Genomic DNA, 5,788 nt, shown 5'->3' with positions numbered 1-5,788 from the left:
TGTGTCTGTGATGTGTGTGTCTGTGGTATGTTGGTGTGTTTGTGGTGTGTGTGTCTGTGGTGTTTGTGTCTGCCTGTGGTGTGTGTCTGTGATGTGTGTGTGTCTGTGGTGTGTGTGTCTGCGTGGTGTATAACTTTTTTTTTTTTTTAAATCTTGTATATTACTTTTTTCTCAGGTACCTGGCAACCGGTGACTCGTACAGGACCATAGCATTCAGCTATCGGGTCGGGCATGCAACAGTGGCTGTCATCGTCAAGGAGGTTGCGGGTGCCATCTGGACCGCGCTGGTCGAGGAAACCATGCCGGTACCACAGACGGAGGACTGGAGAGCCATCGCTGCTGGGTTCCAGGAGCGCTGGAACTTTCCAAATTGCGTTGGTGCCATTGATGGGAAGCACGTGGTGATCCAGGCTCCGGCAAATTCTGGGTCCCTCTACTTCAACTACAAGTCCAGCCACTCCTTGGTACTGCTGGCTGTCGTGGATGCTGAGTACCTCTTCAGGGTAGTGGATGTCGGAGGTTTTGGAAGGAGCAGCGACGGTGGGAGCCTGCGGAATTCCGCTTTTGGAGAGAGCCTCAGAGATGGCAGTCTGCAGCTACCACCTGACACCGTCATCCCAGGAGCAGAGCGGCTGGGCCTTCTTCCCCATGTGTTTGTTGGAGATGAGGCTTTTCCGCTGCTGGACAACCTGCTGCGTCCGTTCCCTGGACATCAGCTCACGCGTGAAAGGAGGCTGTTCAACTACCGCCTCAGCCGGGCCAGGTTGGTGGTTGAATGTGCGTTTGGCATCCTCTCATCTCAGTGGAGAATGTTCCGGCGTGTCATCACCACCAGCCCGGAGGTAACAGAGTTGTGTGTGAAGGCCACCTGTGTGTTGCACAACTTCCTCCGCAGGAAGACAATAGGAAGGTCATCACGCACACCTGTCGTCCCTGTCGTCGCAGAGTCGAGTGATGAAGCTCCAACCCTGCGCGACGCACCTATGATGGGCTCAAACAACGCCACACGCCGATCCATCCAACTGCGGGAGACCTTCTGCTCCTATTTGAATGAGGAGGGTATAGTGTCATGGCAGGTGTAGGTGGTGTAGGGTCACCATGGCTCCTCCAAACCAAAAGCTCTTTGAAGAGCTACCCATTTTCTTTTAAGAGCAAATATTCCAAATGAGCCATTTTTTAAATCAAACATTCCTAATAAACATGTTTCTTGAATTGATATTATTATATCATGATATGACTAACAACCTTTTTCTTTCAGCCCTGTTTTTACTGATAAACCACTCATAATTTCAATAGGTGAAATTATGCATCTCCGTGCCTGGAGAGTAGACGGGCCGTCAGACACGCCCAGCTTCAAGCTTTTTCGACGCCTGTAGTGTAGACGGGCTGTAACGGCCCGTCTACACTACAGGCTTCAAAAAAGCTTGAAGCTGGGCGTGTCTGAAGCTTGGCGATTTTTTGCGAGCAACGCGACCAACAACATGAATCTCCCGCCCCCGACATACAAAGCAATAGCAATGTTAAAACGAAGTAAACTGGATATAAACTCCCCAAACAGGCGAAAACCTACCAGTTTCACCCACTGTCTCTGCCACCTCCCTCCATGCCTGGTTCCTCCGGTTTATATCCCGGTAAATAGTTCTGGTCGGAAAGAACCGGGTGATTTGCTACCGTAATTTCTCGTTTGGAATATGAGGAAATGAACTGCGGTCTGGCTCTCCCAGCTTGCACACGGTTTGATTGGCTAGCGCTTGTACTGGCGGGAATTGCAAAAACAGGATTTGATTGGCTGACGCCAGCTTCGAGCAAGCATCGAGCCTCAAAAGTTGAACATTGTTCAACTTTTGACGCCGATAGACGCTCGCGAGGCTTGCAACGCCTTGCCATGCTACCCATAATGCAGTTCGGCGAAGTTTGAAAATATCCTAAGTCACCCCATTCAAATGAATGGGCGAAGCGTTGAAAGCATTTTTTGACGCCTGTAGTGTAGACGGGCCGTAACAGATGAACAGATCGCCACTGGCTTTCATCTAAACACACAGCCACGTAATGATAACAAAAAAAAGTCGGGGGTCATTGGTCAAGCAACACACCAATCAGAGAGCAGCAGTGAGCACACCTCAGGCTGTGTTTTATTTGTATTCTTTATTTCTGATGTATTTCACACAAAAAACCTTTAGTGGAAACGTTTTCACTTATATGATTAAAAAAAGAAAAAAAAAAGTGGCAAGGCTTGCCCACCCCACCCTGTGTTGGGGGGGCACAGTGACTAATTTGGGGGGGCATGGCCCCGCGAATGACCCCCCATGACGCCGACCCTGATAAAAAGCGATTGGAATCATACATAAATCACATTTACAACACAGATCAGTGGAGACATTTTATTATTATTATTACTATTTAGTTTTTCTTTAGTTGTTTTTCCGTTACATTGGAGTATGACAGGTGAGGCTCTGCCTCCCCTGACTGCACGTCGCTGGCACCTACGCACCAGTTCTGTGCAGCCCTGGTTATGTGCCTTTTTGATAGTGATAGTAGTGAGGTGAGGAGAGAGAGAGATGGGAAACAACAATCAACAAAGTGTACCCAGCAGTTAGAAAATTACATACAGTTTGTTATGATGACTGTTTAGCTGCTGGAGTAGCTAGCCTTTGGAGGTGAGTTGGAGTCCAACCATTTGTATTTTCAATGAAAATAAACTTTACACAACGTGCACCTGGATCCTACCACAAGATAGGGAAGATTGATGCTGACATTCAAAAGCTACAAAAACACAACAAATAGATTGTAATAGAAACATATTATACTCACTTACTTCTCATTCTCATTGTGTATCTATCTATATTTACTACTTCTCACATTTCTTAGCTAAGCTTGGGAAAATTCCTTATTAAGAACATTTGTTGCAATGGTGTTACACTCTATGTGCACCAACAGTATGACCTTCAAGTGAACTGAGAACTTCCTGATATGGCCTCCCTAACTCCCAGAATGCTCCTTTCAATATCATCAAACTCAACCCCTCCTTTTCTCCTCTCTCTGTGTTTAAATATGCAACCGAAACTATATTATTCGTCTTTCACTCTGCAGACTGTATACGCTCTCTGTATGACTGACTAAACTTTCTTGCAAGAAATAAAATACGACAAAGACAGCTGAATGGTTTGATTCTATCCACATTTGATAAATAAATTCCCACCCTATAGATCAAAATCCACATTAATACTTTTGAATGTAAAGTATACCTGTGATATTTTAAGGCACATCTTATAAGAAAATAGGAAATCTGAACTTCAGATTAAAGTACTAAAGAAAACACCCCTCCAATAATAACAGCTTGGTTTTTCCGGGAACCTTGAAATTGGTGTGTGGAAATCCTGGGGGACGCTTTTTTAAGAACAAACACCCTGGAGAGGAGACATGCAGCAGAGTAAAGTGATTTGAACAAATACATTGTTTAAATCAGTGCAAAAAGAATTAAACACTGAGTTAATAATGTTGAAATAAAACTAAGTTTCTCTGACTCTTCACAGTCAATCTACAAAAAAAACATCATATCATTAATAGACATGAAACATAAAAAATGACATTGAAGTTTGTGCAATTATATGCTGTGTGTATACAAAGAAAATCAATGTATACAAATGTACATGTGAAAACAGTAACATGGCAGCTATTAACAATACGATTTTTTTCTCATTGACACTTAGTTTAAGGAGAGATTGTGGTGATGAAAAATACATATTTATTAATATATCTTTGGGGTGGGAACTAAAAACACTTGACATTCAAAGTTGTGGTTATGGTATTAAAAGGCAAATGAGGGTCTGTGATTTGACACGACCTCTGACCTCTTGCATACAAATCAGTTGTGCTACACGCCCATCCTCTTCCTCACTTTCTGCTCGACTACATAGAGGACACACTACTTCCTGCGCTGGCACCGAGCTTTGGCACTGGATATTATTCACGAGGTGTGGAATTATTCAATATGGCCGTAGGAATAGAGGAATACACACACATGAATCTGATTGCCTCATGTTACATAAAACCTTCATCTTCTGTTCTGATTTTATCTGCTGCAGATGTATTCGTGACAAAATGACACACACTCTACTGTGGAAGATGAAATATTGCCATTTCTGAGATACCTACTGCGGGAGGTAATAAATGAGTTTAAGATGTTGCTTTGGTTGACAGTGAGCTCTTAATTGAAGCAGTGTGGGATAATGAGAGTTCACCTCCTCTCAAGCATGCACTGCACTAAACTCAGCTGACACAACAGAAAATTCACATGCAACCTTAGACCTGGGGGACACATTACTCTGGCACCGGCCAGGCAGGGACTGTGCAGGAAGGAGAGCAGCAAATCAATACAGGTTTATAGACCTGAATCACGCCTCTGCCACTCTCTGTCTTATGGTGATCAGGAAGGAGAGAGGCGACACATCCAGCCTGCTGGGATGGAGATCATTATGCTTCCATTAGTCGATGTAAAGTCTCTATTTCCACTGTTGGAGCTGGTGTTATTGTTGGTATAAGTGCCTTTCTCATTGCTCTGTACAAGTTCAGGTTGAAGTTGTAAAAGGTAAAAGTGTTTGAAGTTTGTGCAACAGGACTTTTGGATTCCTGCAAAACAGAACTCATGGCTGCCATCTATGGACACAAATTATACAAAAACACTTAAGTGAGTATTTGAAGAAAATAAATACAAATCATAAATGAAATATTTTCCCTTCACATTTTCCGCAATTAACTGTTCAGTCTCCTCTTCTGATTGGTGGAAAGTAAAAGTACAATACATAAGTACAATTTCGTGATAATGTAACCAAAACATTTTTAATATGAATAAAAACCTTTGTTTGTATAGCACTTTTTAAAATGTTAACAAAGTTATGTACATACAATAAAAACCAAAGGCAGCAACAATAGAAAAAGGTGATAAAGAAAGGGAAAAATACAACATAAAACAGCAACAATTCAAGAGATGCAATAAAGAACAGATCAAGACTTTACAAAACTTAAAAGTGCACAAGGAGTTATTCACATAAAAGCCTGTTTAAATAATTGTGATGGTAAACTAAATGTAATATGTATTATTATAGATGAGGCTACCAAGCAGTATATAAAGTGGATAAAATAACCTTTACCAGCTGCACCATTAAAGCGGTGTATGATTCTTTAATGATTATAAATTAGTATTATAATATAAATTATTCTGCATAATGAGTTATGTTGATTATTTAATTCTGCAGTCATCTTCTGTTTGCAGGAATTTTAAAGCGATCACATATTGAAGTAACCTTAAATCAATGTTGATGATGTTAATGATAATAAAGTGGGCTCCTGAGTTTAGCTACAGCCTAACAAGTGTAAGCAGCCAGGCAACACACACTCAAACACACTCACTCACTCACTCACACACACACACACACACACACACACACCATGTATACATCACTTCAGGGGACATTACATTGACTTACATGCATTTTCTGACTTATCCTAACCTTAACCATAACCAACACATGCCTAACCCTAACCCTTACCCTAAACCTAACCAAGTCTTCACCCTAAAATTAATGATTCCCCTCATGGGAACCTCCAATTTGTCCCCATAAGGGCGACGAGTCCCCACACGTGACTGTGTAAACAGATGTAGGTCCCCACAAGTATAGTAATGCTAGGCCACACATACACACACACACACACAGAGGACGGGGGGGGGCCTCAGAAATCCCTGTGGCGCCTCTTGTGTACGCAATGATCGCTCAACCAGTGCATTCCT

Source organism: Gymnodraco acuticeps, unplaced genomic scaffold, assembly GCF_902827175.1.
Source record: "Gymnodraco acuticeps unplaced genomic scaffold, fGymAcu1.1, whole genome shotgun sequence".
Taxonomy (NCBI): domain Eukaryota; kingdom Metazoa; phylum Chordata; class Actinopteri; order Perciformes; family Bathydraconidae; genus Gymnodraco; species Gymnodraco acuticeps.
The sequence above is the reverse complement of the archived record's forward strand: the minus strand, read 5'-3'. Positions refer to the sequence as shown.